The 20397-nt window shown below is 39.5% G+C and overlaps 1 protein-coding gene across 1 annotated transcript in view; it reads right to left on the bottom strand.

Annotated features, from left to right (window-relative positions):
• Positions 1-20397, bottom strand: part of LOC124234382 (Down syndrome cell adhesion molecule-like) — a 684040-nt gene that overhangs the window by 583601 nt on the left and 80042 nt on the right. The gene's annotated exons all lie outside the window — the stretch shown is intronic.

Raw genomic sequence — 20397 nt, 5'->3', positions numbered from 1 at the left:
ACTCAATAAAGCTATTTAAAAAAAAGAGAGGGTCAATGAAAGTTTTGGCACAGAACAAGTAATTTCCCAGACTGTAGTTTCAGAAAGTAAATACTAGGTGGATGAGGAGTGAAGACTAGAGATAGGAAGTCTGAGTAGGCTGCTGTGGGGGCGGCTTAGACCTCCCTGGGCGTCGGTGCTGTGAAAGGAGGAGAAATACTAATTATATAGACATGTCTGATTTAATCCTGCCAGAATTTGTGGGCAGGGCATGGAAGTAAGGAGAGTGAGGATAAGGAAAAAGTCAATATGATCCAACTTTAATAGCTTGTATGCCTGGTTGCATAGTTACACTATGAATGAAGATGGAGAACACAGAAGACAGAGCTGGTTGGGTAGAGAAAATAATGATGTTAGTCTTACTAAGGTTAAGGGGGCCCTTCCCTTGGGGCATCCATTAGCAAGTTGAGAATAGGCATCCAAGATCCCAGAGAGATTCCACAGTGAAGGAAGCTGAAGTCCACCGCTGGGTGAGATATACAAAGAGAGTGCGAAGAACAAGAAGAGACAAAAATCAGAGAGATCTTCTGGGATCGTTAATATATAAAAGGCAAGCAAAGGATATTCGACAAAGGACTTGCACCCAAAATGCATAATGAACCCCTCTAAGTCAAGAAGAAAAAGACAATCCAATAAAAAATGGACAAAAGACACGCACAGTCACTTCACAAAGGCCAATATACAAGTAGCCAATAAGCACATGAAAAAATACTCAATGTCACTAGTCATTGGGGAAATGCAAGTTAAAAGCACAAGGAGTTACGACTACATAACCTTCCGAATGACGAAAATGGAAAAGACGGAATATATTGAGCGTCTCAAGGATATGGAGCAACAGGAACCTCATACATTTCAGGTGGGAATATAAATCAATAAAATTATTGTGGAAAACTGTTCACCACTACCTGCTGAAGCTGAGCATACGCATACTCTATGACTTAACAATTCAACTCCTAGGTATTTACCCAACAGAAATGCATACATATGCTCACCAAAAAAAATACACACTGAGGGGGCCAGCACTGTGGCCAAGTGGTTAAAGTTCTGTGCACTCCACTTTGGTGGCCCAGGGTTCATGGTTTCAGATCCTGAGTGTGGACCTCCTCCACTCAGCTATGCTGTGGAGGCATCCCACATACAAAGTAGAGGAAGATCGGAATAGATGTTAGCTCAGGGCTAATCTTCCTCAAGCAAAAAAAAAAGGAGGAGGATTGGCAATGGATGTTAGCTGAGGGCAAATCTTCCTCACCAAAAAAATAACCACACTGGAATATTCATAGCAGTACTATCGGTACTGGAAACCTCTCAAATATTCATCAATAGTAAGATGAATAAATATATTGTGATATATTTGCATGTTGCATCACTACATAACAATAAGAATGAACAGCTACAAACAAAATATTATGAATTTCACAACCATAATGTTGAATGAAAGCAAACAGACACAACAATAGTATATACTGTTTTATTCCATTTATATCAAGCATAAATATGGGAAAAATCTAATCAATGATGTTGAGTCAGGATAATGGTTACCCATGAGGGAGGGGCTAGAGAATGGAAAGGGCAAGAGGGGGCACCCAGGCAGCTAGCTATGTTCTTTCTCTTGACCTGCGTGCTGGGCATATTGATGTTTGAGCTAATGAAAAGTTCATTGAGCTGTACACTGTGATATGCACACTTTTATGTATATATTCTACACTTCAATTAAAAAGTTGAAGATTTTAAAGAAATGGAAAAAGACAGAACCATCAAGGAGATAAAGGGGAAATTATGAGAGGAGCAGCCCAAATCCTAGAAAGAATGATGCCTTAGAAACAAAAGGACAGTATTTTGGGAAGTCAACCAGCAGTTTTCAACAGTATTAACAGCTTCAGAGAAATCAGAAAACATGAGAACTAAAGAAGACCACTAGTTTTGCAAATTGAGTATATTCATTTTGAATGGAAATGTCATTTAGGTCCAAAATACTTTCATTGATTTTATAGGAATATGTAAGTGGATACGCTTACTAAAACAAACCATTTCTATAAATGTCTTCCAAAATGAAAAGGAATGTAATTTAGCCTTAGGTAAATATTATCTAGAAAGCATAACCCTTAGCTGATTCTGAGACTCCAAAATTTTTTATATTTAAATAAATGCTTAGAAGTTTAGTGTCATCTTGATCAGACAGTCTGAAAGCAGATAAATGAATGGTCTCATAATGACTTGGAAAGCATTCTAAGTTTCTTTGAAATAATTGCAAGTCAGGTTATAAAAATGTGCTCATACGGGGGCTGGCCCCGTGGCCGAGTGGTTAAGTTCGCGTGCTCCACTGCAGGCGGCCCAGTGTTTCGTTGGTTCGAATCCTGGGCGCGGACATGGCACTGCTCATCAGACCACTCTGAGGCGGCGTCCCACATGCCACAACTAGAAGGACCCACAATGAAGAATATACAACTATGTACAGGGGGGCTTTGGGGAGCAAAAGGAAAAAATAAAATCTTTAAAAAAAAAAATGTGCTCATACGTTACAGTAATTGTGCATTTAACTCTATTTCAATCATTCTATCTATTCCCCAGCATGGAAGAAATTGTGCAACTGTCCTCATGAATAAGAATTGGATAAAAACGTGAAATGACATAGAACTTAGAAATATGAAATTCTGTCTCTGTCCTTTATATATATATAGCCAAAAACTGGATTTACCCTCCTGCAAAGACACAGTCAGGCAGTACAGAACAAGAAGCCATGAAATAAGGAAACAAGCACAGTGGGTCCTGATAGTGCCCAAATTTCTGCCCGGAGAGAGATCCCAAATCATTCCAAAAGGAGGAAACCTAAATAGAACCTGGTGGAATTTCTGAGTTGAGTAGGAAAAAATAGGAAGCTTGGGAAGGCCAAGACCACTAGAATTTACAAAGCAGGAAGAGGGAAGTTACATAGAGAGGGAGCTCCAGAGATCTGAAGAAGGCTCTCTTGGATGAGTCTTGAGCTGTGTACTGACATTTGCACATGCATGAGCAAACTACTGATGCAGCAAAAGAAACATCAGAAAGGAGCAGGTGGAAGATCCCTGAAGCTCACACGGAGGAGGGAAAAGCTCATGTTCCAACCAGCCAGAATGGAAGGAACCAATACACGGGGTATCAGATAGAGTCCTCAAGTAAACACCCACAACAGTGGGGACAAAACACCATAAAAATACTTAAAAGAGATCCCAGAATGGATCCCAGAAGGGATTAAATTGATTTCAAGTAACTTAACTGCACAACAAACAAACGTCAATACTAGTTAATGGAAAAGAAAAAAATCTGATAATCAATAATGTAAAATTTACAATATCTGGCCACAAAAAAAATTGGACAGAAGCAAGAAAATATGACATGTTATCAGGAGTAAACCCATTCAATAAAAACAGACACAGAAATTGCAGATGCTAGAATTAGCAAGCATGGACATTAATTAAAATAGCTATTATAAGTATTTGCCCAATATATTCAAGACAGTAGGAGAAAGCAAAGGCATATTAATGAGAGAGATGAAGATCGCCAAAATGGAACTTCTTGAGATTAAAAATACTATATAAGAAATGAAAAACAAGCAAATGGAATTAACAACAGATTAGACCTTGTAGAAGAAAATATCAGTGACCCAGATAAGAGAGTAATAGAAACTACACAATTTGAAAAACAAAAAACAGGTCTACAGATAATAAATATGAAATTAGTGAGCTCTGGGACAATATCATTTGGCCTAATATGTATACAATTGTTCCAGAAGGAGGACAAGAAACAGAAAATTTTTGAAGAATTAATATCCAAAATTTTCAATATTTAATGAACATTAGAACCCCAAATATCCAATAAATTTAATGAACACCAAACAAGAAACATGAAGAAAATCGTACCATGACACATCATAATTAAACTGCTGAAAGCAAGTGATAAAGAGAAAAATCTTAAAGGCAGCCAAAAATTTCTTTTTAGTTCATATTACATACAGAGAAACAAAGATAAGAATGAAAGTAGACTTCTCACCAGAAATAATGCAAGCCAGATGACAGTGGAGACAAAAAGTTAAAGTATTATTTTTAAAGAATACAGAGAAAAAACCTTGCCAAGGTAAAATTCTATACCTAGAAAAAAACTTTCAAAATGAAAGCAAAATAATAATGACTTTTCAGACATTCAAAAGCTAAGAGAAGTCATTGTCGGTAGACCAGCAGTACAAGAAATGTTAAAGGCAGACTTTCAGGCAGAAGGAAATTGATATCAGATGGACATTTGTGACTTCACAGAAGAAATCATAGTGCCAAAATATGGTATATATGTGGATAAACATAAAAAAACTTCCTTATTTAAAAAAAATCATCAAAAGAGAATTTACTATTTAAAGCAAAATAACAATGATGTATTGCAGGGTTTATACCATATATAGAAGTAAAATGAATGAAAGTATCATCGTAAAGGCGGGTGGGAGGAAGGAAACAATCTGCTGTGGTGTCTCCTATACGGTAAGTGGTAGAATATTATTTGAAAGTAGGCCATGCTCATTTAAAGATATAAATTGTAAACTCTAAAACAAGCAGTTAAAAAACAAAACAAAAAGCAAAACAAAACTTAGATATTAACCAATGAACGTAGATAAAATTATTTTTAAAATACTCCACTAATCCCAGAAGAGACAAGAAAAGAAAAAAAAAGAACAAAAAATAGATACAAGAAATAGGAACAATTATCAAGATGGTAGATTTAAATCTGACCCCAAATGATGTTCACATTATATAAAAACGGGCTAAACACTCCGATTAAAATGCAGAAATTGTCAGATTGAATGAAAAATCAAGACCTAACTATATACTATTCAGGAGAAACTCATTTTAAATATGAAAAAGAAAGGAGATTAAAAATAAAAGGACAGGAAAATATACCATGCTAACACTATTCAAAAAGAAAGCTAGAGTGGCTATATGAAAATCCAATTAGATTTCAGGATAAGGAATTCTACCAGAATGGTTAATGTCTAATGATAAAGTGGTCAATTCATCAAGACAATATAACAATCCTAAATGTTTATGTACCTCATAAGTGAACTTCAAAGTACAGGAAGCAATTCTTCCAGAATTATAGTGAGAAATATCAAATCCAAAATGAGAACTGAGAACCAGGCTTCTTTCTTTTTTAGTGCTGTCATTGGGGTGACATAGTCATGTTTTTTGTTGAGATTTGATCCATCTACTTGTATTTTGATCTTAATAAATTGTATATAGAAAAAATCCAATCTTAACTAATGCTTATGGTTTACTAGGGTCCAGACACACTGGTCTCCTCAGTGTCTTGGGTCCCCAAGACCCTTCCCACCTCAGGGCCCTTTCCTGGAATACTTCATCATCCTTTGCCCAATTGGATGCTACTCATTCTGTGAATCTCAGCTTGAACATCAATTCCTTAGGGATTTATCCCTGGTCTTCTACCTCCCAGACTAGACCCTATGTCCTACCTCTGAGCTTCCTGCATCATTCATTCATAGCTCTTAGAGTTGTTCGGTATGTACACCCCACTATATTGTAATATATAAGGGAGGTACTGCATATGATATGATGCAACCTTATTCCTGGTACCTAGTGCACTGACTAGTACATTACAGAAGCCTTCAAATTTTTATGGAAAAAATAAATAAATGTTTAAAAGAAAATTATTATAGTTTCATACTATATAAAGCTAAAAATATTCCTTATAAGGAACAATATTTAATCCGTATTTCATATATGTCAACTATTATAATCTAAATTCCATCATATAGTTATCAAAGGACAACAAGCGTGAGTGACTGAGAAGAAGAATTGCTCACATATTATAAGAAGAACACATTTATGAGATTTTAGCTACTATGTGTAAGAATGTTCTTTTTATCCAATATTTGTACTGATTTTGCAACAAGGAAAAAAATCTCAACTTTGCTGTGTGTTTTACAAATCTCTGGAGGAAAAAAATAAGAAAAATGTTAATGTTTTACCCAGAAAATGTCTAAGTACTGTTTGCAGTAACTGTCTAGAGAATGATTTCCATATGTGTACAGGGAATTCATTTTAGAGAGAAAGTCTCTCCGTCCCTTTGGATGGATGAAAGTCACTCTCATTAATATTGCTGGGGGTTAAGTGTACATTTTCAGAGGAGAATACGGACTCTGTAATGAATACTATGTATGTAGTTCGCTATGTTCCAGCATTTACCTTTTAAGCTCAAAGGTTTTCAGACACATGAAAGTGGCTCGAGGTTTGGAAGAAGCAGAAGACACTCTGAGAATTATGATTACAAGCTGTAAAGCACATGAATAAACCAAAATGATGTCAATGACTCTTTGGGATGGGGGAGCACGGAAATTTGGGAACAAAAATAGAACAAATTAATTAAGAAAGAGAGAGGAGTGCAGATTCACATAAGGAATTATAAATTACCGAAATCATCAGAAAAAGAGAGTGGGAAATAAAGCTAACATCATCATAATGTTGACAGAACTGTTTCCTGCAGATTAAAAGCAGATTAAAAGGCTGGGAGAAAGGGGAAAAAATTACAAAAAAAAGAATGTCCAAAAACACAGCGACATGAACTAGAAACAAACAAAACAGCTAAGCCACAATAAAACAAGACCATCAAATGAAATTAACTGAAGCCAACTGCATCACCTATGCTAGGGCTAAAAAAACAAAATAAATCACAACCAGGGACTGCAATGGCTTCTCAACAGAAAACAGAAAACCCAAGTCCAGTAAGGAAACCTTAAACTCCAGTGTTAGGCGTCAGCACTGAAGATGGAATAAGAAGAAGACACACATTCTTCTTAGGTAATCTCATTGACCATGATAGTGTTTAGCATCCTTTGTTTTTTTTTTTTGGCCAGAACTTCATCATGCTCAGGGGCACTCAATTTTCCATTTGCTCCAGCCTAAGGACTTACACAAGTCTAACTTTTCAAGTAATTAATTTTTTCGGGTAATGCATAGGTCTTGTGTTTCAGTCATAAAACGAATGACCGTTCTCATAATTGCAAATATACCCTAAGTTGCAAGTGACAACAACTGTTTTAATTAGCAAGACCCTCAGAGGATTGACTCCAGTGTAACCTGGTCCCTCCAATTCACTAGCCTGAGTTCGAGGCCTGTTCATTGGCTTCGTCCTGTGTGACCTCCTTTAGCTTTCTCCAGTATGTCAAATCACGAGCCACTCGTCCACTGCCATTAGCATCTCATGGCTGCCATCATCTTACCTCTCTTCTTCTCTGTCCTTAGGACTATGTGTAAATTTCTTTGCTATCATTTTAACGGACTTTCAGGCACAGGATGGGTGACCAGTAACAGAGCATAGATGTTCAGTTGCCTCATCTTACCAGCAACGCCAACTGTCTCCAAAGCAGTGATGGGAAGAACCTATGTCTGGGCTCCAGGTATATGAGACCCCTGTATCTTTGCACAAAACATGGGGGAACATTGCACAGAACTCACCTGGCCTCATCAGCATCTGTACGTTCACACCACCTTATCCATACTTGTTGTTGTTGCCCTTGCTTAATCAAGATTTTGCTTATTTATGTGACCTTACTCATTGCTCAAACATTTGTACCTTGGATGCTTAGAAAAGGGGAGGGCATTGTTATCGCACACCACCTTCTTATACAGCACTGAGCGCCTGGATAATGCAATGAACACTTAAAAATAACTCAAGCCAGGCCTCCGTTAAGGTAGAAAGGGCACTTCTTTGCGACAAAAGGCGCACCTTCCTTGGGGTTCTCTGTGGTTGAAACTTGCTGTCAGGTTCTGATCTACGACAGCATGGAGGCCAAGGGCCTGCCCTTTCACCTCTCTGGACCTCGGTGTGCCCATTTATAGAAAAAGCCGTGGGACTGACCTGGAGTTCTACAGCCAGAGTATCAAGCAAGGAAATGAAGATATTTTTAGATGATGCAAAGTCAAAAATTTAAAATTAAAATTAAAAATTTAACCTCTCATGCATGCTTTTTAAAAAGCTTCTGGAAGACCAAAAAAAGGCAGCAAACCAAGAAAGAGGAATATATGAACTATGGGAAACAGAGACTCAAACACAGGTGAGAGACAAAAGGAATTTCTGAAAGATTCCAAGATAATAACTGTATAATGAAAACTAGTCCAGCTTGGTGCAGAAAGGAGGCTCCCAGAGAGATGTTTCAAAGACAAAAACAAACATTGGAAGACCCCTATGTATCTGAATGTACGAAAAGGAGTACTTAGTCCTATTGGAGAATTTGGGGGATGAATTAGTTACATATGCAGTGAAGACTAAGTAAGCAAAAAAGTAAGTGATTATTAATCCTAGGAAAAACACAAAGCTATAATAGAAAGGAAAGTGTTCATAATATGCTATGTGGCTCGGCTGTAGCTAATATTTACATAGTTACAATAATGTAAATCCTAAATATTGATTTAACCTAAGATGGTAATATCATTACATGGAAAAGTATGAGAGGAGATAAGAAGGGAGGGTATTTGTAGTCCATATGATTAAGTTAAATAGATATCTAAGCCTGAAAAATTAAATATTTCAATGTAAACAGAGAACTTGAAAATACAGCCCTGAATATGTGGAGAAAGAGCTTAGAAAGGAAAAATATGCAGACAGCAAAGTCTGTAGGTGAATGTGTTTCTAGAGAGTGTATTTATTTGCAATCATGCTCAGAAACAGCCCCAACCAACCTCACATAGAACAATGCCTCCCACGTGTGTGAGTCACAGTGTGTCTGATTCTCATCCTACATCAGCCAACGTGGAGCCTAATGACACCCACAGGCTCTCGATGATGGAATGTAGGCTGTAGAAATCCCACCTACACAGGATTATTTGGGAATCTCAAACACTCAGGACTAGAAAAAAATCCATTGATGGAACCCTGGTAAATTGTCCTAACATCCTGGTCCACTCAGTTACTCCCATATTCTGAGATTCAGCATTCTTAACATATAACAGTCAAGAAGTTGACTTCCCCTTTTCTTCCATGTGATTTTTTTCCACTTTTGTTAATATTTCAGAAAGAGATATGTTATAACCACACAAGGTACATACAAAAATATTCTATCCGCAAAATATTAGTTTTTAAATAAAAGAGCTAAGGGCCATCCATTCTTGCAGTTGCTCAGACCAAACGCCTGGGGTCCTCCTTGATGCCCCTCTTTTTCTCATACCTTACATTTACTGCTTCAGCAAGTCAATGAGCTGCATCTCCAAAATATGCTCAGAATGAGCTACTTGCCATCTCCTCTGTCACCTCCCTGGCCCAAGCTACATCATCTCTCCCCTGGACTGCCATGATGGTGCCCGATGGCTCTCTCTGCCTCCACCTTTGCCCCCTACTCACACATTGTCATTGATGAGCCAGAGTGATCCAGTGTGTCAGGCCATCTCTCTCCTCTGGTCAGAACCTTCCAGAGCCCCCACTGTCTCATATAAAGGCCAATCTTTCTCCATGATCCATCCTCACTGTTCCTTCTCTGATGCCACCTCCTACTTCTCTTCCTTGCTCATTCCACTCCAGCCATGCTGGCCTTCTTGCCATCTCTAGACCGTCCCCACAGGCTCCAAGCTCTGGATCTTTATACATGCTCCTCCTTCTGCCTGGGATGCTCTTCCCACAGAAACCACCCGGCTCACTCTCCTAATTTTTCAATTCTTTGCTGAACCATCTCCTTCTCAATGAGATTTTCTCTGACCCACCTACTTAAGTTGCAGTGCCCTCCACCACGGTGAGAGCTCCCACTTGACCCACGTGCTGTTTCTCTCCATCTGTCACCTAGTATACAGTATACTGCATCATTTACATATTTACTACATTTGTTTAGTCTGTCTGTCTCTCCTTCCCCTTAAAATTTTAGTTCCTAAAGGATAAGTATTTTGGTTGGTTTTATTCCCTAATAATATTTTCAGTTCCTTGAATAATTTCTGGCATGTAGTAGAATCCCAATAAATTCTTCTTGAACACATGACTATGTTCAAGACATGCTTAAATTCAATTAAATATAAATAAACAAATCCCAGGGAAATATTTTAAAATTAACCTTTCACTCTAAACAATTCATAATTCCACCTGTACATTTATAGAGCATTTTGTCCATTCCAAAGCATTTTCATCCATGACTGCCTCCTGTAATCACTGGAGTGTTTATTGTTACACACTGTACTAGGTGAGAAGGCAGAGGCCAGAGAAGGGAAGGGAGTTAGTTATACAAGATCTCACGTTGTGTGTCCTAGGGCGTGCAAAGATGAGAAAGTGTCCCCTTCACTTAGCGGGCTGCATCTGTATATGACACTGTTTTAATCTATACTTACGTGGCTTGCCAGCCTCATTTCTACCAAGATAGTATCACCAAGTGCATTACTAAACTTTAAATTTGGTTTCAGTCTATTACTATTGCTTTTCTTTGGGGCGTAATTGATTAGCTAACATTTACTCAACATGTATTATATGCCAGGATCATGCTAAGTACTCTATATACAAAACCTAGGTTTCTTTTTTTGCTGAGGAAGATTAACCCTAAGCTAACATCTGTGTCAGTCTTCCTCTACTTTATATGTGGTTTGCCACCATGGCATGGTTGACAAGTGGTGTCGGTCTGTGCCACTGAAGCAGAGTGCGTCAAACTTAACCACTAGGCCACCGGGCTGGCCCCTACAAAACCTAGTGTAATCCTCAAAATACATCTTAGAAGCAGTCAATACTGCTATTGTCATCTTAGAGATGAGAACGCACCTGAGCTTTGAACTCTGTCATGAGGAAGAGACCTAGGATTTGGTTCCAGGGAGCCGTTTCAGTAGAGACTGTGTTTGGACTCAGAGCTCTCTGAGAAGGAGAGGAAAGTCCTGGGCTCTCTCCTCAGAAGGCAGGCAAAGGCACCCACCATTCTGCATTTGAGTCCTTCAAGGTCAAAATCCCCAAGTTAGACACCTTTGATGGAAACATCCTTGCAGAATGATGATTTAAGATTCTCATAATAAGTTGTGCTTGGCTAGGTACACTGTGTATTTCTTGGAGCTCATTCCAAGTGGTATGAACTAAGTCTCTGCCACCTTTCATCTATGTAATCTCTTACCTTTAGATAGATTCAGGCTCAGCAATGACACCCTTAACTCAGAACTGCATAAGAAATGAAAAAAATGAAACTCTGCCACTGAAATGTCTTTGATTACAGCACTTATTTCTTTTTTCTTTTCTTTTCCTTCTGTTTTTTCCAGAACATCCTAATTATCTACTTCGATGTATTTCTTCCTAAAATTCAAACTGTGATTAAGGATTGAAACAACCAAACCAGAAAACATAAATTTTGGAGTGGTTTCCTCTAAAGACATCCTCTAGACCCAAATCTGTGGAGAAAACGTAGCATGTCCAAAATACGTCGGGGCATTAAAGCTAATTTACAACTACACTCGGTTTTTCTCCTGTGGGACAAAATCTCAGTTGGAATTCATTACTTTTGACAGTTTGCCCATCACACTAGAATGGATTCGCTGAGTCACAGAAACTTCTCTCTAAAAGAGAAGGATCACATCCTTCTTGCTATTAAGTATTCAGAACAGAATGGAGTGTGAACATTCTCAAGTGTGTCTCAATGGACACACCATTAATAACCCCAGAACCTATGAGATATGGCTTGGGCCTCACTAAGCAGAAACCCCACAGCCACTCGAGTTTCTTTCCTAATACACCTAATATACACCCAGCAGCTGTGTAATGGGCCCAAGCACCCCCTGGGGCACAGAAGAAGGTCATAAAATAGAGTCCATTATCCCACATTGGAAATTTGACTTGATTTGGATTTGACACTTCATTTGGAGAAATGTCCTGGAGGCATATCTTTTCTAGAAGGTTGGGGATGGAGTGGGTGGCTGGCTGTTGCCAAATTAATTCTGCAGAACATTTCTAAACTTAAAGGAGTAAGACTTTTAAAATATTCCCTTCATGATGACTTCTGAAAATCAAATTGAGTTGTAATGTCTGAACGTTATTACTGGAGCATTTTAAATTAAACCAACCTGGTATCCTTCATTTCCAGGAGGGAGCACGAAGACAGTGCCAGTGACAGCATTTTCCAGCTTTTGATAAAAATCAAATCCTATTTGTAAAGACAAAATAGTTCTAACTTTAAATGGTATTCTAAGAAGGCTATAATGCCCACACAGGCTATCAAAGGACACCCCAGGACTACGAGCCTGGCATGCTCTTAATCCATTATGACTGTCTCCACATGAGAATAATCTGGTGTGAGATGCAGGCAAGGTTAGCAAAGAGACACAAAGTGCAGGAGAGGAGTGAATAGGAGGCTAGAACTGGACTCACCATACTCTGGCTTCTAAATTAGTAGTGTCTTCATTTGCATATTTGGGATGGCTGCGGTATCATGTTAACAACATAATGCATGCAGCTCGCTCCATGATCACTGAAGCCCAACATGGATACCATTAGGAAATATTATGAAGCAATTCTATGACTATTAGAAAAAGTTTAGCTGATAGAAAGTAAACCCATGATCCCAAGTAACCATCACAAGAGCCATTTTCATGTTTGGGTATTTGGACCAACCCTACACACTTAAAAACAAATAATTTAAATATTTTTGAATCACTTCTGTAAAATATAAGAGGCCAATAAACTAGAAGAATGCCAGAGGCAATAAATCTAAATTTCAATAAGGAATGTATGGACACAACAATGTGAGCCATAGGAATAAATGTCTGAGGAAGCATTTAGTAATGGCTCAAAGTCAACTCTACAGAAATTCAGAAGTAACATGGCGTTAGACTGGTCCTAACCTTGCTTTATTTAATATTTTTGTTAGTTACTTAGACAAAGATAATATAATGATAGAAATGAGAATGAGAATAATATTAGCAAGAAGTAATATTCATTAAATACTGTGCAGGAAACACTGTTCATTATCTCCTGTAATCCCCCTCTGCCCCCGGGGGTAGGTGCTCTTGCTGTCTTCATTATGCAGAGAGGTAAGGCCCCGTGGCTCAGTGGTTAAGTTCACGCACTCTGCTTCGGTGGTTTTGCAAGTTTGGATCCTGGGTTTGGACCCAGCACTGCTCAGCAAGCCATGCTGAGGCAGCGTCCCACATAGCAGAACCAGAAGGACCTACCGCTAGAATACACAACCATATACTAGCGGGCTTTGGGGAGAAGAAAGAAAAAACAAAACAGACCAAAAACTTGCAGAGAGAAAGCTGAGGCAGGATCTTGACAAGTTACTGCTCAAGGGTGGGTGAGGGCATGGTGGGTGTATTACCCTGCTTGAGTTACAACTACAAAATACCACAGACATGGGGGTTTACACAACAGAACTGTATTTCCTGACAGTTCTGGAGACTGGAAGTCCAAGATCATCATGTCAGCACCTCTCTTGTTGGCCCGCAGATGGCCGTCTTCTCATTGTATCCTCACGTGCTCTTTCCTCTGTGCACACACATCCCTGGTGTCTGGGTGTGTGTCCAAATGTCCTCTTCTTACGAAGACACTACTCAGATTGGATTAGAGCCTGACACTAATGGCCTCATTTTAACTTAATCTTTAAAGCCTGTCTCTCCACTATAGTCACATTTTGAGAAACTAGAGGTTAGGGCTACAGCATATGAACTTTGTGGGGACACAATTCTGTCCGTAACAGAGGGAAACAAAGATGGTGGAAGCATGAAAAGAGACAATTTGGGACAACTGTGAACGAAGAATTCTGAAGATTCCACAATGATGGCTGCGGGCAAGAGCATTAAATGTTCTATCTGGCCCCAGGACTCTCCAGCAGAAGTTAGAGGAATGCAGATTTTGCCTCGATGTAAGGTAGAATGTGTTAAAATTAAAAGTACCCAACATTGGGGCTAGTCTTGGAATGTTTCAGAGAGCAATGATTTATTGGTGCAGCCACGGGCCCTGAAGGTTAATTGGACAATGTTTAGGTTCTCACACCTTCCTATTAAGAAGCGTGATATAACTAAAGGGATGCACGTCTCTGCCTTGGAAGAGATATATCGATTCGATAACTTGATCTCCTTGGAGGCTCCTTTTCTGAGCGATGTGAACAAGGGTCCTGTAATTAATTACATATTGGCTCTAATTCCTAAAATAGCTTATACAATTATTGAGACAACTTCAAGTGAACATGCCTTGAAGAATAAGTTGTGTTTTGCCCCTTAAGTAGTCCTAATTAGCTGCATGTATCATATAATTGGAAGATTATAGCTTGAATCCAAGATAAAAGCATAAGAATGATGAACAAAAAAACACTTTTTGAGAGGAATTAAAATGTGCAGAAGGTAATATATGTGACTATTATCGCTATTTAATGACACTGAGTGCTAAGACTGGGCTTGGAGCCAGTACCCTGGACAGGTAATTGCTTGCTATTCTTTCCACCATTTTAAGAGTCTCTGCTTTTTGTGCTGGGGAAGATCCATGCATTTGGCAGGTCAGACGAATGCATAAATGATTTGCAGAATTATATTGACAGCCAAATACTAATATTGAAAAATGATCACAACCATTATTATTCTAACATATGAAAAAAAATTTTATAAAGTCAATACCACCATACACACAAGAGGCCATGCTATGTCAAGGACAGTTCCAGGCACTGGGAGGGGTACAGAGATGTAGGCAGGCACTCAGGGGACACGAAGCCAGGGAGCTTCTGCCCTCACAATAAGCCACAGGTGACAGTAATTGCAAGAAGGGAGGATAGAGAAAAAGGGAGGAAGGGGCACACACAGGGAGCTGGGATAGAGCAGAGGAGGGCAGTGGGTCCTGCCGGCTGGGACTAGGAGGGCTACGGGGAGGATGCTGCCTGCAGTTCACTTTGTAGTTTCAATTCCCCTCTCAGGGTCTGTCCTTCCATTTGGAGGGTCCTTATATTGGAGAAGTGGTTCTCCACTGGCAGAGATCTCGCTCCTAGGGAACATTTGGCAATGCCTGAGGACACCATTAATTGTCACAACTGGGAGGCTGCGTGGCGCTATGAGATCCAGTGAGTAGAGGCCAGGGATGCTGCTCAACATCCCAGAATGTACAAGAAGCCCCCACAATAAAGAATGACCCAGGCCCGAGTGTCAATAGTGCTGAGGTTGAGAAACCTGCATTGGAGTCTAAAACGCACAGACTTTTAGGCATTCCCTCCCTCCTGTTGGACAGGTGAATTTGGGAGAAGGCAATGGCATAGCCCCTTTTCTCCCCACCTGCTGCTGGCACCTGTCTGCTGCAGGGAGTGTATCCTCTGGGCTGCTCTCACCCACGTTGTAAACTGAGTGGGGTCCAGCTTGGCCTGCTTCTGGGGTTCACACCGAGACACTGTCATGAAAAGACGACATTTTGACCTCCATCTGACTCCTAGGTGTTTGTCTGTCTGTCTCTCTCTCTCTCAGGTGGTTCCAGGTGTGGGAAAGGAACCAGGACGTCTCATTGGCTTCCTTAAAACCCCAACATCAGTTGCCCTTGAATCTAAAATATATGATAGGCATTAACTAAATCCTAGAAATGTCAGCGCTTAATAAACGATGAGCAGATTAAACTTGGCTTGTAGTGAACTAGATGGGCATCGACTTGGGGTCATCTGGAGATCCACAGCAGATCCACGTCGCCCTACAGAATTCTGGAAGTGGCCTGAAGATGAAATCAAGGACCTCCAATCCAAGGAAACTCTAATTAGAGGCTCTCGGCTTTAACAGCTTCTAAAGAGATTAGACGACATGGTTACTCTAGAAGACCATTTAAAAATATTTTTTTTAAAGTGTAACTGTGTAGTGATGAGTGATAGACTTATTACAGTGATCATTTCACAATATGTACATAAATTGAATCACTATGTTGTACACCTGAAACCAACATAACGTTATATGTCAATTAGACCTCAATAAAAATTAAAATAAGTAAAAATTATATATTCTAAGTGATCAATAACCACCTTGAAAAAGGCCTCTTTGACAATTCACCAGAGCCTTGAGTCAAGCCATGTGTACACAAAGTCTTTCCTTCCTTCCTTCCCTCTTTCTTTCCTTCTTTCCTTTCTTCTTGCCTTCCCTCCTTCTCTCTCTCCTTCCTTCCTTTCACCCTATTGCAGTGTAAGCCTGATCTGCCTGTTGGAATGTAAACAGAATTTTTTGTGAAATCTGCAGATAATGCACCAGCAGCCTTGTCTGTAACAATTCAATTGGGCCCTCCATGCCACCACTGCATTCAGAGAGCTTCAATACAATTGGTCCACACTTGATTTTCCAGGACCCTCCCTTCAGTTATCTTATTTCCTCACAAATGCCATATGGAAATGTAGACTATAGAGGTGGTTTTTCTGCTTACTTAATATATGCAATCCCTACCCTCCCTCTAGCTTTGTCAACTCCTCCTTCTAGGTACCAAAGGATGAAGCATCGCCTCACATAGTTATGTAGAAGAAAGATGTAATGTACTTTTGGAAGAGGATAGAGTGGACAAAGTAAGAGAATCTGGGATTTGACTCATCATCTTCATTTGCTTCTATAACACAAAAGAGAAAGTCTTATTGTTTTAAAATTTAAGCTGGTCAACTATTCACAAATCACTTTTAAAACTTGCTAAGGCATCCAGAGATATATTGGAAAGGCATTCATCACTCTCTGCTCTCTCCTTGACCATGTGCCTGTTACTGTGTGTATAGCACTGAATTATATGGAGTCCTGTGCTTGTCTTTCTCCCCTACTAGACTGAAAGTTCCAGAGGCAAGGACTGCATCCCATCCATCCTTGTGTTTCTAACACCTAGCCCAGAGCTGACACAAAAGAGATACTCTGTAATTGTTTAATGAATTTAATTCACTTCAAAGGATATATGAGCAGACAAGTCACAAAGAGGAGATACAACTGCAGATATGGGTCACCTAACAATGAGCATGTGCTCTGAGAAATGTGTCATTAGGTGATTTCGTCATGGTGTGAACATCACAGAGTGTACTTATACAAACCTAGATGGTATAGCCTCTTACACACCTAGGCTCTATGGTACCGATTTTGAGACCACTGCTGTATATACGATCTGTTGTTGACAGAAACGTCGTTATGCAGCACATGACTATAATTAAGGAACATGTAGAATTTACTGCACTTAAAGAAATGCCACAAATAGCCACAGTGTTTAAAATTCACTTGTATTCATTTGAAATGAAAGTATATGCACATTTTAGAAAGCAACTGGTTAATAGGTTATCAAGATCCTGAAAAATATTATAAGCTTTCATCCAACATTTCCTCTTTGAGGAACCTATTTATAATACTAATATTTACCATTGGTGAAGTATCTAACTACAATTGTGCTAAGACACTTGAAACATCCTTGTATCCCTTAATTCTCAAAAGACACCCACAACCACAACAATTTGACAGGGTAGGTAGTAGTCCCATTTTAAGAGTGAGAAACAGAGGCTTCTGCATGTTAGCTAACATACAGAAGGCCACGAAGGCCACGTGGCTGGAGAGTGGCAGAGCCACCATTCACATCAGATCTGTGTAATTCCCACGCCTGAACATTTTCTCCTACAACGCATTCTGAGGTTACAATCTTAAATAGCACAGATGTTTTCTGCACCAAGTTATTCTTTCCAATCTTATATAAAACTCTACAAAGTTGGAAATCATCCAAATAAGCCATAAGAAGAAAATAATTGTGGAGCATTAGTTTGGTGGAATATTATGGATCAAAAATTGTATTCAGTGAACATGATTCAGTCTATACAGAAGTTGAAATAATGATGACGTAGACCTGAAATTTACATAATGTTATAAACCAATGTGACCTCAATAAAAAAAATTTTAACTATATTTAAAAAGACTATGAAATACTACAGAAAATATTTAAGATACAATGTCAAGCAGAAAGCAAAATTGTGATTACACTGTGGTTTCAATTAGAAAAACAAGTTTATAGGTAGAAAAAAGACTATAAGGAATATTCTAGCATTATGAGAGTTAGGACTCTAAAAGATATTGTCCCTTATTCCAATTTTTTGTCTTTACTAATGGATGAATTTACTAATGGATTTCTTGAATTCTGACGGTTGGTTAGAAGGTCAGCTTTTGATTTGACTGTAAGAAGAAATATTATAGGATCTGGTGCTTGCTAAAAAAAAATAGACACAGCTTTACAAGGAAAGATATCAACAGTTTATCGAGCTGTTGGAGAAGTCTGCATTGAAAAGCTGAGCAACCTGAGTGCTGATTCATTTGTCATGGATCAAAACTAATTACAGGGTTGATGGCACTAAGCCACGAGGGAAACAGAACAACCCTGGATCAGCACTGCCTTGGTCATCTCCTCTGATGAACCTAAAAGCAGAGACTTTCCAGGAGGAGAGAGCCTGAGCCAGCTTCTTCCTAACTGTGTGTTTGCTCTACCTAACATGTATGCTACTGAACGACATGTTGCTGAAGTTTTCTTGGACCATTCTGCTTGCTGGGCTGTACGTTTGATCTCTGCTTAGCTTATCAGCAAAGCGACTTAGGGCAAACTAACTTGTCCAAGCCTCAATTTATTTATCACTAAAATGGGACTAATAGTAACCAGCTTGTATTTGTGTAAAGCACTTACTGTTACTTCTGATGAATAAAGGTTCAATGAAGGGTAGTTACTCTTATTGGCATCAAAATAGTAGCAATAATAAAGAAAACAATGTTGATAACAATATAGCCACCTGATTAGAAATTAGAATGTTTCAACAGACCCAATGCTATTGATGGATGTGGTTTACCAGCAGAAGTCGTCCTTCCCTCCTTTTGAAGTGTAGGGAATCTCTTCACCCATCTGCTCATATCTTCGTCACCCAAACACACACACACCCTGATATCTCCTACAAGACCTTAAACAGTGGTGGTTAAGAATGCTCCAGAACTGGACTACGCTACCCAGGATTACATCTTGGCTCTACCACATTCCAACCACCTGACTATGTTCAAGTTAAGGACCTTCAGGGTGCCTCTCTTTCTGCATCTTTAAGATTGAAATAATAATAGAATTGACTTCACAGGGTTATTGTCATCAGTAAGTGAGCCAGTACGGGGGGAGCATTCAGAACAGTGTGGGCATACAGCATGTGGTCAGTCAATGCTGTCCTTTATCTTCACTGAGATGCTGAATGTTATAACAGGGAAACAGCCTACAGCTATTAAAAAGGTTTGTCTTAATCATTTTGACAACAAAAAGGAACCAAAAACAAAAAGAATACAAGAAGTCTGTGATGGTTATATGTCAACTTGGCTGGGCCACAGTATCTAGAGATTTCGTTAAACATTCTTCTGGATGTTTCTGCGAAGGTATTTTTAGATGAGGTTAACATTTAAATCAGTGGACTTTGAGTTAGGTAGATTGCCCTCCATAATGTGGGTGGGCCTCGTCCAACCAGTTCAAAGACTTAACAGACAAAAAGGGCTGACCCTCCCAAGCAAGAAGAAATTCTGCCAGCAGATAGCCTTGGACTCGAACTGCAACTCAACCTGCCAGCCTACCCCGTATGTGTTGGATTTACCAAGCTTCTACAGTCACATGAACCAATTCCTTAAAATAAATCCCTACCTAATTATCTCTTTCTCTCTCTCTCTACACACACACACTGTCGGTTCTGTTTCTCTAGATAACCGTGACTAATATAAAGCTGAAGACTAGCTTCACTTATCAAGGGCAGATGGGTTCTTCTCTGATCTTGGCAGACTTACTCCTGGCTGGTGGTCTCCCCTCCACACCCTGCCCCAGGAGAACATGTCCCTCAAGGATTAGCACCTTGAAGGCAGCAACAGTGTCTCATTCTCTGCTGGCTCCCCAGAGCCCAGCCTGGTGCCAGCATCTGACCAACCTCATAAAGGGGTTCTTGTTGAGTCAGTGGGTTCTGGACTCCCTGGCCACTGGCCTGCTCCAGATGGAGGCACCATCTTACCTCCTGTCACACAGGAACCACTTTCCACTAAGGAAAAGTGCATAGATCCTCTTCCTCAAGGGCCCCCTCTCATTCCATTTTAGTCTAAGAGGTTAACTTTCATTCCTGGGGGGGGGGGGGGAGTGAGAGCCTTCGGGGAAGCCCTGCCCCCCACCAACAGGGCGCATATCTTTCACTTATTTCACAAGCATTGCACAATCCAGTAACAGTACAGAGAAGGATCGTCTCCAATGTATACCCTATCCCTTTTTCCTCCCTCTAATAGCAAAGATGGATTATACTTCTTTAATTGATATTTTACAACAAAAGAATGATTAGATTAGTTTCATACTTTCAAGAAATTTCTAGATAAGGTTTTGAAAAATTTGCAAAGCAATTAAGTTGAATTAAACTGCACAATGCTAGTAGACCAT

The sequence above is a fragment of the Equus quagga genome, unplaced genomic scaffold, assembly GCF_021613505.1.
Source record: "Equus quagga isolate Etosha38 unplaced genomic scaffold, UCLA_HA_Equagga_1.0 73442_RagTag, whole genome shotgun sequence".
Classification (NCBI taxonomy): domain Eukaryota; kingdom Metazoa; phylum Chordata; class Mammalia; order Perissodactyla; family Equidae; genus Equus; species Equus quagga.
Note: the sequence above shows the minus strand (reverse complement) of the source record. Positions and strands in the feature narration are given on the sequence as shown.